Below are 12,770 nucleotides of genomic sequence, written 5' to 3'. Positions count from 1 at the left end.
TTAGATCTGTTGAAAGAATAGCATGGTTAGCCATGACCAGTGTGGCTCAGTTGGTTGAGCGTCGTCCCACAAAGTGAAAGGTTGCTGGTTTGATCCCTGGTCAGGGCACATGCCTAGGTTGTGGACCTGGTCCCTGGTTGGGGCAAGTTCAAGAGGCAACCGATTGATGTTTCTCTTTCACATCGATCTTTCACTCCCTCTCTTTCTCCCTTTCTTCTCCTATCTCTAAAAAATAAATAAATAAAACCTTTTAAAAAGAATAGCATGGCCAAGTTCCAACAGGATTTCAGATCAGTTAGCTAAAATCAGATTCCCCTTAGCAGCTTTTAAAAAGTAATTGAATTCAAGGAACTACCCACTGGTTCTGAAATGTAATGCAACCTATGATTAAATATGGTAGTATGCTTTTTAAAAAAATCAGTAAAGCAAACATATGCTCATACCATAATGTGTCACAATGATTTCAAACAAAATATTTACAAAAAAAGTTTGGTTTTATAGAGTTCCTAACTAAGTCTAAGCAAATAAAGGACTAACTATGCTTATAATTGATTTCACTAGTTCCATGTACATGTCCGAAGAGAAGAAAATATCTATGAAAAGACTAAACATTTTCAGTGGACTATCAACATACATTGCCCATAGTCAGGCAAATAGGTCAGGAATAACACTTTTAGAGACTTAACTAGTTGCCATCAGACTGATGTTTTCTAAAGAACCATTAATTTTATTTCTTCAAGAAAGTCATGAGGACCCTGAAGCATCACCCTGTCTTATTAACAATTCCCCACTTTGCCCCCATCATCACCATAGAAGCACTCGGGACCAGGTCTGAGCTAGATTGTGAAGTGAAGCTCTGTTTCAGTGTCCTCTCCCCACACAGACTGTTGGAATCCTCAGGCTACCTCTTCTGCCCAGGGTTCCCCCACTGCGGGTCCTCCCACTTCCACCACCAGTACGGTTTTCCTGGACAATGTCCAATGTACTTGCCTACGCCACTCTCCGCCATCATCATTTACCTTTCCAAGTCCTCTTACCTTTGGCCCCTGGTCTTTGCAGATCAAATGATTAAGTATTTAGTGGTGCTGATAAATTAATTTATTACCTCATCCAACTGATTAGGTTTGCATTTTAAGGAGGTTTCTGGAGACAGTGTTTTTTATTCTAGAAGGTAAGGACTATGTCTTAAACCTCTTCTACATGTTCTATAAATTATAATATGGTGCAGATCTTAAAATAGGCACCAAATATAAACTTGGATTGAATTTCTGAAAAGAATGAAACCAGATGAGTCTTTCTAGGTTTTCCCCAATGCCTTTCCATCTATCTCCCCTCTCTCTCCCCATATGTCCATATGTTCATTCCAAGAGAGTTTATATTAGTCAAACTATATGTGTCTCTAGGTAAAAACTACAAAATAAATCTAGAGTTTAATAGCTTGTTTCTATATTAGGTCCCCATTGAAGTCATTTGGACATACTTTATATCAATTTCCTCTTCAATGAAATGGAGTTATTATTGATCTATTACTCCTAGAGCTTTTGGTAACATTCTATTTTAGTAAAACACTTTGGGAGCCTTCCAGGAAAACTTTTAGAGAAAACTAAATATGGACTATTAATTTTTTAAAATGTATTAGCACCTATTGTGCATAAAGTGCTGTGTCAACTACAATGGAGGGCACAAATATGGCTAATATTTTCTGCCTTTAAAAAGCATACAGTGGAATGTGGGACTTTGTAATGTAGGTTATTTAACTAATGATAAAATCTCATGAGCAATGGACAACAGTGTGGTAATTGTCGGGGGAGGGATAAGGTCAGTGGAGGTAGAAGTGAGTATACATGAGATAAACAGTAATGGAGAAAATACAATAAAAATCATATGAGCAAAAACATTTCTTTGAATGTGCAGAGATGAATACACTTTTTACTAATTTGGTAGAATTTTTCCTATAAATAAATGAGAAAAAATGACGAACTTTCACAACTTTCTGAGAAGCTGTGGCCCAAAAAACATAGGCGAGTATCTGAACAATTTTTGGTTGACCTTGTAACTTAGAACTGTCCTTGGACTTACATTCCTGTGTGTCCACGGCTGCAGGAATTCACTCAGAGTGCCTTGCTAACAGTGTTCACCCTGTTAACATTAACAATGAAGTTCAGGTCCTGCTGGACATACTCTGGGGCAATATAACACAGAACCTCAAAGACCAAGAGACAGCTAAAGAGAAATGAAGATAACAGTTAAGCTAGGGAAAGCTACAAAACTTTGAGTGGCTCTAAATAGAGACACACACTCACAGTCCAAGAGAAGTCACATCAGATTAGATGTTTGACTACACATTGACTGTCACATAGCTTTGTTGCTGAGACAAATTTACATTATTCTATGACCTACTTATAGAGAGCATATTCATCTAAAAGTGGTGCTGTTACAGGAAAATACCAAAATTTTAACATCAAGCCCCCTTCTATCAATGTCATTTCATGGAAAATTCCAGAAATGATAAGGTCAAAGATGCAGCTGTCTTCAGGATTAAGGTAGGTCATTATTTTTCTTCCTAATTCCGATTCAAATAGAGAAACACATTTCTGAAGTGAATGATCTTTGAACATTAGCTCCAAAAACAAAGACATTTAATAGTGAATCACATTCTCCCATTATTTGAGGCTGATCTGCCAGCTTTTTATCCAACCCTCCAAGGAAAAATAATTTTCTAAGAGTACAAATAAAAACATCTATCACTTCAAACTTTTCCTCTCTTTGGAAGGCACACCTTTTGACTCAGGACATGAACCTAGCAGTAAATGCAGCTGTCCAAGAAGTGTGCACAGGAAATGGGAGGGCGACAGGCAGGGAACAGCGAAAGGACATTTTTATCTGGTCTCTGAGAGGCTTATGGAAAAGTTTTCCAAATATTTTTTTGGAATGACAAGAGGAGTCAAATGTTTGGAATTCAAGTAAAAAGTTTACTGGTGGAGAAATATGGCAGAAATATTAAAGCACAAAAATTTCCAACTTTAGGCATAGGGAAAAGAGTACTGTGTATATATATGTTTTAATTGAGAAGTGCTGAAAGTAATGCAAGTCTTAGAAAATCACAAAATTTCCACTTTATTAATTGTGAGTCCAGTTAACTTTGTTTCTTATTTGAGTATGACCCTACTATAGCAGTTGGGATCCACCTTCCCAAAAGAGATTTTTCAATGCCTTTCATATATTTTCTATAATAATCCTTCCTGACCACCTTTCCTTACACTTTGTGCCCACTTTTTGAATTCAGTATACCAAGTTACAGTATTGGGTTCTGAATATCAAATAAGTTTTGTTACATGCTGGCAAAGAAAGTGAATATCATTTATTTAAAAATAAATTTACTTCAAGAAACACAACTAAGAACTTGGAACAGAAAGATGGATCTTGGCCATCACTGTATCTCTGCAGGCTACCCTTCCTCATATTGGTTTTTAATTTGATCTGGTGACCAATTTACAGTTTCAGAGAAGCCTAGAGTTTCACAAAAAGGCTAATAGTCTCCCCATGTATCTGCTCCTTACCCCTTTGTATCATTGTTTTGGCCTTCCAGAGATGAGCACTAGAAATACATAAATACATAGATGTCTTTTTACATAGGCTTTTTCTAACCACATTTAGCTGCAGGGGGATATAAAAGACAAATGTGTTGACAAATGACAAGATGTTACTCACTGTAAAAATATTATTGCATGCACAAAATTTCCTGTTATGGTGCATATATTGAAGGCAACTTTGTTCAAAATGAACTTCATATTAAGAAAAATCATGCCTTCTCATCTGTTCTAGCTTGATTTTGAATTCTCTTGAAGTAGCTGTTTAAAAAACCTTGCCCTGAACCTAATAATCACAAATAGACATGAATTTCCCCCATGAGATGTCACAAATTAAAGGATGGATTTTATTTGAATCAAAAGTGGTTTTGGCCAGAAATTGATAGAAATATTTCAGATAAAGTATGTAAAGGATGTGGCTCTGGAGACACATTTAGGAGTGTTACTGCCAACCTCTGCTGAAAGGACTGTTTTATCAATAATGATGTCAAGATAGGCATATGCTATTTGAATTTATTATCTATATTTCAGTTAAGTCAAAGTTTTTAACGACAAGTTTGGCATCAAAAACATCATTCGCATTTGTGAGGGCCTTAGAAACTCTAACCTGGCAAGTGTTCATGTCTAATGGGTTCTAATATCTTGATTACCCACAGAACATATGTTATAGTTCTAATATCTACTAACAATAATAATAGGATATGTAATCCAATTTCTTATTTAGCTGGGTTGAATTATCCATCAATATAAAATATTAAATGCTAAACACAGTGTATCAGAAATTCATAGATTCTTCTTTTCCATCAAACCTTGGCATCTTAAAAACGTTAATATCACATTGCATAATCATAATTGATGAGTAAAATCTAGAGCCAGCAACTGGAACAAGTTCCACATAAAAAGAACAAGTCTGAGTGTACTTTTCCAAAGTAACTAAGTGCTCTTGGAAGTGTAACTCATTTGGATATATATATAATCTCTACAGAGGGCATTAGACCTCAGCTAGGGTTATAAACCTAGATGTCTTATATGGCTGGATTCAACTACTGGGCCAAAATAGTTCCAGCCAAAGGTTAGTCAGTATTCTCAGTGTTAATTATAGTTTTCCTAGTGGTTTATGTTATGTCTAGAAAGAGCATGACGAACAAGCCCATTCCGGATCAGAGAAGGTACATGGTAACACAACACTGAACTCAAGGTCTATATTTGGTCATCAGCATGGGCAAATCCTAATGGTGTTTGGCAGAAATGCAGGTCTAATGATTCTTCCAAGACTAATCAGAACACAGGGAAATGGCTAGATTTGGTAAAGTTTTCAGCATACCACATATTATATTAGAAATGGATCCAGTGCTTTGTCCAGTCTTTTATTTGAAGTCAGTGTTTAAAATTTTCCTATTGTCTTCCCTACCCTACATATCTTACAGAACCACCACACACAAGGAGGCAAATATTTTTCCATTAGATGTCCAGGGTGGAGATTCTATTGAGGTCAGTGTTTCAGAGCTTGGTACAGGATGTCCCTTCAGCTTTCTGAATCCTGGCTCAGTGAAATCACTGATAAGCCGAGCCTTTGCTCTTGATTTCCCACAGAACTGAAGAAAAGTATAGCCAAAGTGACTCAGGAGAAATGGGTAAAATGTATTTTCCCAGCCCAGCAAGCTCCCTCTGCTCCCCCCACCAACAACATACTCCCACACATCATCTCTGTCTCTCTTTAATTTTTTTCTTCCTCTTTGGCTTATGCTGTTCTTTTTTGGTCTCTGGCCCTAGTTATGACAGCTGATTGACATAGCTGGCAGTTCCCTTGCTGTCTGGTTAGGCAGAACTCCCCCTGCAAAATCAGGATGCAAAACAAAGAACAAACAGCAGTATAGAAAAGAAGACAGAACAAAACAAAACCAGGAAAAAAGCAATGTTGTTTGCTGAAAATATTTTTAAATTTTTTCAGAAAGAGAGAGCAAACCTTAAAAGGTTGCTTTAATCTTCTGTGTTTTGTTCTTCCCTCTTTTCTTCCTAGCTATCCCTTCCCCCACCCCATACTCACTACATACCATTTTTTGGCTTCCATTTCTCCATCTGCTTTCTTCCTTGTATTTTTTTTCCTGAGTCATAAAGATTTTATCAGGAGGAAGTTCCCCTATTTCTGACCTTCTTCAGAGCCAAGCATTTGTTTTATCCTATTTATTTTTCCACCTGTAGGGTAGATGATTGCATCAAGTGAATTGGTGAGTAATTATTGCTCTGACTCCTTCCATTTAAGAGCTTTCTTCCATTCTCTTACAGGAAATTGGATTTCATGCTGTTCCAAATACTACCAGCATGCAAGGTGCAACAACCCTAGACTAAGATAGTCCACTGAAATCTTTTAACACGATAGATGGGCCTCTCTATTTTCCCCCTACTTATATATCTGTTCAGTAAGTCATTTGCCTAAGAGGTGTCTCTCAGTTTTCTATCACACTGTAAAAGCTCACATAAAATTAAGTTTTTTGAGGTGTTGGTAACATGTAATCCCTTTGGTGGTATATTCCTTTTGATATTATGAAGGCAAAGAAATGGACATATAATGATGGAAGTTTTCTGATTCTATAATGCAACAATCTCTACCATTTGGGACAGAGGTTTGTCCTATGTATCAGGCAGGGTTCTAGAAGCCCCTTATCTTCTTATAGTAATTTTTTATAAAATTTGAACTTTATACATACTTTATACTTTAAAGTATGTATATATATAAAGTATATATACTTTATAAAGTATGTATAAAGTATACTTTAAAGTATGTATATATACTTTAATTTGAAAAGTACTGTTTTGTATAAAATTTGAACTCAGTACTTTTCTGGTCATGCTTTTTATGCATTTAATATCCCTGAACTTTTTTATGGTCTCTTAGCTTACCTTTTCTTTACCTTAATAGAGCATTCATCTCTTACATTATTTTTGAATGTGGTTAAAATAAATGTATATAATATATAGTACATATGGTTTATCTGATAAAAGACTTGCATCCAGAATATATAAAGGACTCTTGAAACTCAAAACCATGAAAACAAGCAACCCAATTTAAAAATGGCAAAAGATTAAATAGACATTTCTCTTCACCAAGAATTCACACAGATGGCAAATTCCATGTATACAGAGCTAAGACACAAAGATGCTCAGTATCATTAATCAATAGGCAAACACAAAACTCAAGCATGAGATACTATTGCACACCTATTAGAAAGGCTAAAATTAAAAACACCATGTATGCAGCCCTGGCTGGCATAGCTCAGTGGATTGAGCACGGGCTGCGAACCAAAGTATCGCAGGTTCGATTCCCAGTCAGGGCCATGTCTGGGTTGCAGGCCACGGCCCCCAGCAACCGCACATCGATGTTTCTCTCTCTCTCTCTCTCTTTCTCCCTCCCTTCCCTCTCTAAAAATAAACAAATAAAATCTTTAAAATAAAAACACCATGTATGCCAAATGTTACTGAACATGAGGAAGAACTGGAACTCTTCATACCTTGCTGTCATACCTTGCTGGTAAGAATGTAAAATGGTACAATCTCTTTGGAAATCAGTTTGGTGGTTTCTGAAATACTTGAAACACACAACTACCATATGATCTAGCCACTCTCCCCTTGGTATTTACTCATGAAAAGACATGAAAGCATATGTCTATGCAAATACTTATGTGTGTAAGTTTAGAGTACTTTTATTTATAATAGCCCCAAACTGGAAACAGCATAAATGTCCAACAGGCAAGTGGAAAAACAAATTGTGACATATTTTATGCAACAGAACACTGTTTAGCATTAAAACATGAAGGAATATTATCTACATGTGACCACATAGATAAATCTGAAAATAATTACACAGTTTAAAAAGCCAGGATAAAAAAGGACAGGCTTTATGATTCAATTTCTATAAAACTCTAGGAAAATGCAATCTAATCTACAGGGACAGAGAGCAGATCAGTGATTGGCTGGTGGGGAGCTCAGCAGGCAGGAGTGAGGATCATCAAGGGACGTGAGAAAATGTGTGGGGGTAATGAATATGTCCACCACCTTGAGTGCAGTGATGGCTTCACCTGTCAAAACTTCAAACAAGTGCAGTTGATTCTATTCCAATTACACCTTGATAAGAATATAGTGGTTTGCCTTCTAAGACTTCTTTCTTTGCTTTCCACCCCCTACACTTAACTGACCTCTCTTTCTTTTTTCTATTGTTTCTGTTTTACTTCAGCAGCTTCTCCTCATTGTGGGACCCTGTCCTGGAAAAAAGCCTGGCATCAGTTTTGAGAGTGTGTGGAAGCCAGGCAAGAGTCATAGAATGCCTGAAGTTTCCAGCTCTTGGAGTGAGCAAAACCTCTTCCATTTCTAGCTGCTGCTGTTATATTGGCCCAGCCAGTTGCCAGAAAGGAGTACATTTTGTTTTCACCTCATTGCCTCGCTCCACTTTCTCCCTCCCTGAAATCAGTAGCATTCAGCTCTTGTGACTGCATGTGGTTTGTCCCTCTCCACTGGTCTTTTGGGGTTCATGGGGATGTTATCTTAAAGATTATATATGAGTTTATGATTTGCTCTCCATTTATTTCTGTCTGAATTTGGGGAAAACCCACAAAGACTACACTGGTTGATGCTCTTCTGAGTTTTTGAGATCCTTCTTCTCAGGAATATTTTTATTGCTCTGCTGACATAAATAAAACATTGTGTTTAAGTAAGGTATCACATATTGAAATCGGGCATTTATTTAAGCAATATTATTGAGTGCCTACTACATGGCAGGTACTGCTCATGCTTTTGGGATGCGGTGGTAAACTAGTTAGGTAAGCTTCCTGCTCACATGAGGCTTACATTCATTCACAAGGAAAGACAGACCAACATATAAAACAAATATATTGATATAGTTTGAATGTGTGTGTCCCGCTCCCCATTCATGTGTTAATATCCTACTCCCAGAGATGATAGGGTTAGGAGGTGGGGCCTTCAGGAGGTGATTAGGTCATGAGTGCTCTGCCCTCTTGATTGGGATTAGTGCTCTTATAAAAGAGGCCTCTGAGAACTCCCTCAACCTTTCCACCATGAAAGTTCACAGCAAGCTTGTGCAGTCTCTGAACCAAAGAGTGGACCCTTACCAGCAACCATATCTGCCAGCACCACGACTTTGGACTTTGCATCCTCCAAAACTATGAGAATACATATTTGTTGTTTTTAAACTACCCAGCTTATGGTATTTTTGTTATAGTAAACTGAAAAAATTATTTTAGTGTTAAATATTACCAGCAGGCAGGTGGCAACTGAAGCTTTAGTAATGGACAACATAACTTGAAAAAACCATGTAAAATTAGAAAACACAGGACCCTCAATCATACTAAAATTTTAGGTGCCAAATTAAAAGAGAAGCCATGAAACAGAAAGAGGAGTAAAAAATCACAGAGCTGGGAGTAGGCCAGGTGAGATCAGGGCTGTTAATTAAAATGGAGAAGAGTTTATACAAGAAGGGAGGTGCAGAATTACTACTTCACAGAGCTTGTCCGTGAAGGAAGGAGAGAGGTAGGGCAATAGTAGATCAAGGATGCAAACTTCAAAGAATGTTTTGTTAGGAACAGACATACTTGGTGTTTTTGGTCGCAGTGAGGAAGCAACAGGAAGAGAGAAAGTATAAAGAAACAGTGATTTTTTTTATACCATTAGAATCCCGTATGGAGTATATCTGAACATTGCCCAGGAAGCTATAATGGAAGTAGGGTCACGCACTGTGCTAGGCATTGGGTATATAGTGATGTAAACTATGTTCCCTCCTGTTCCACGAGATGCGCACAGTCCAGTGAACAGGGCAGGCAAATAGACTTAATTTATTAATTACATTGATTTTCTTAAATTGGCTGCGTCAACATTTTGTAATAGATTGTAAACTAGTTAGTGGAATATTATTCCTGCAAAGGGTCTTAGCAAATATCTACTCTTTTTCACAGGATAAAACTGAGTCATAAAAAGTATAAATAGCTTGTCTAAGGCTATAGCAGCTCATTAATAAAAGATTCCTGATCAGGGCAGAGTGTCCCAGGAATCTTTTTTATTGAAATAGCACCTATCTTACTGAAAGCATTCATATTTGTATTTTAAATACTCAAAGTATGTTTTAAATATTTAAAATACATGGTCAATTCTAGCAAAAGAGCCAAATAGGCTAAATCTGAAACCATCCTGCTACTAACATCTAGAAATCATAGAAAAATGTGACAAAAATATAATACATATCTAAGTTTGAAAGGAAAAAACTAAAGGAAAGTCTCAGGTGGCAGAAACCAGGGAACAGAAAGCCCTCCTTGCAGCGCAGGAGCTGACTCCGCAGCTGCCCTGAGGGAGGGCCCTCTCATTTGGCAGCAGCCAGGGGCTTAGGGTTGCAAAGCACAGGAGACAAGGACTTGGGCCTACATGATGCAAGGTATTAGAACTAAAGCTGATCACAAAGTCAGGACTTTCAAAGCCACACCCTCAGAGAAAAGAATAATAGAAAGAAAATAGACCACCACCCAAGGGAAATGACAAGAAAGTTTGTCTATGAGCTCTGGGGAAAAGAAAATGATAAAAATCCCAAGCCTACACACACTTCAGACTTAGAGACTGAATTTATATCACCCTCATAGTTTCAGGATTCCCTTAAAATAAGAAATTAATAAAATATTTATTTTTCCCTAAGGACACAAGGCAGAAGAAGTAAAAGGAAAACCACTCTGGGTGAATACTCCTTAAGTCCAGAAAACAGAAAATTCACACACACACACACACACACACACACACACACACACTGTGCACCACCAAAGATGAGTTCAGAGTTAAAACTTACAAAGCGCACATATGCAAGACTCAGCAATAAAATCAATGGGAAATTTAACTTCCTGTAGGAAATGTTGTTGATTGCCCTGCAAGTATGCTTTGGGCCTTGGACTTTACCATTTCATGTTCATTGTCAACTCCCAACTGCAGGTATCTGCATGTTGCCTGAGGGCTGTCTCTAAAGCAGCAGCATAAGTCACTGTCCTTGCAAACAGCAGGATATATGTTGCAAAGAGTTAACACCCCAGAGCAGCCCTCAGCCAGTGACTAATATGTAAATATCCCAGCTTCCTTGCTCCTGGGCAAGAGAGGAAGGTGTGATAACTCTGAGATGTGTTCTTGCTGTTTCTCACACATTTCCTTCACCTCCCAAAAAAACCACTTGTACTTGAATCTTCTCAAAGTCAACTTCTGGGGAAACTAGAACAAATTAAATAACAACAAGTTGAATGAGAATTTAAAATAAATATATTTAAAGTGTTGAAGACAGGAAAGAAGGAATAGAAACTGTAAGTCAAGAACTAAATCTGTAGGTAAAAAAAGAGGTAGATTCAGAAAAGAAAGGAATAGAAGAATAAAAATTATAATCATTAAAACTTCAACTGTGTTCTACAGAAGGTTAGACAAAAACACAAGTCATTGATCAAAAGCATAAATTTTAGGGAACTACTGAGAGTAAAATAAAAAACAGTTTAAAAATATGAAAAAAATAGGTAAAAGCTTAGGGGAATCGACCAAGAAGAACTAATATATCTCTAAAAAACAACATAAAATAATGGAATCCAGACTTATTGAAAAATAGAATAGCACAGAGTTTTCTACAGTTGAAAGACAAGAACACTCAGATTGCAGAAACACTTTCCTGAATAAGATAGGTAAAAATAATTTATACTTAGTCACATTCCTAAGGAAATGGCAAAATCACCAAAAGTGAAAATCTGAAAAGCAACTAAAGAGTGGAGTGCATCGGCAGGACTATCCATTGCAAGCACAGCAAACTTCTTTCAATAGCAATAATAGACATCAAATGATATCTTTAGTGTATTAGGAGAAAATAACTATTGACTCTCGATTCTATGCCCAGCCAAACTATTACTGAAGAGAAAGGCAAAACCAAGTGTTCCTCAGTTGAGCAAAAACTGAGAAACTGTCTATTCAGAGATTCTTCCTAAAAGAAATGTTTAAAATTCAACTGTAGAAAGAAGAAATTATGGAAGAAAAAATGGAATGCAGAAGCCAATAGTGATCAAATTAATAGATAAATATATACAGAAACCTGAATAAACACTGAATGTCAGTAGTAACAATCACTTATTAAGAGGGAGGTGCTAAAACCAAGGTTGTACGAGGTGATAATGCCAGGTAATAATAGCATGTTAGATAGGGATGGTAATAAAAGTTAAAGAACTCTCATGGTCTTATATTGCTGGATAGGAAGATAGGTATATTAATCATCTTTAGAGTTTCTTAAGTCAAAAGTGAATGTTAAAAATGCCAGGATAGGGCTGGAATGGGAGTAGGGGGGAGAAAACTGTACTTGAACAATGATTAAAATTTTAAAAAAATGCCAGGATAACTAAGAGAAGTGGAAAGTATTTTACACAGACTAGTAGAGGAAAAAATGGGACAATAAAGAAAACTCTGTCAATCCAATATAAGGCAAGCAGGGAGAAGCAATGGACAACAAAAGGGTCAACAGAAATCACAAAAGATGCTATATAAACACACATATTAGTAATCACAATGAACATAACCGGTCTAGAGACTCAGACTGGATTTTTTAAAATCTAATTATATGGTACTTTAAGAGAATAAAAAATACAGCAGAGGTAAGAAAAGTAGAAAATAGTAAAATAGCATACTAAAAAAGAATGTTATCAGTAATTTAGAAACTAAGAAGACCATGGAAATTTTGAAAAAAATCATATCATTTGTGTTAGTTAGCTACTACTCTATTACAGAGCACCCCAAAATTGAGACACTTAAAAATACAACTATTTATAATTTCTCATGAGTCTCAGGCCAGCAGGGAACTTGTGCTGCTATGGGCCGGGATCAGCTGACCTTGACTGGTCTCACTAATACATCCTGGTCTCACTAATACATCCACAGTCAGCTGGGCAGTGGGCCAGGGCTGCTCTTCTGGAGTGGCTGCAGTTGCACGCTGGCTCCTGACGGAGGCAAGGGAGGGGTGCTAAGTGGGCCACGTCTCTCATCATGCAGCAGACTAACTTGAACAGCTGTCTGATTTTAAGAAATGAAATGCAAAAGGCCTCTCAAGGCCCAAGCTTGAAAATGGTCCACTGTCATTTCTCCTTCATTCTGTTGGCCAAGCAAGTGACAGACCAACCC

Source organism: Phyllostomus discolor, chromosome 1 (genome assembly GCF_004126475.2).
Source record: "Phyllostomus discolor isolate MPI-MPIP mPhyDis1 chromosome 1, mPhyDis1.pri.v3, whole genome shotgun sequence".
In the NCBI taxonomy this organism is placed as follows: domain Eukaryota; kingdom Metazoa; phylum Chordata; class Mammalia; order Chiroptera; family Phyllostomidae; genus Phyllostomus; species Phyllostomus discolor.
Note: the sequence above shows the minus strand (reverse complement) of the source record.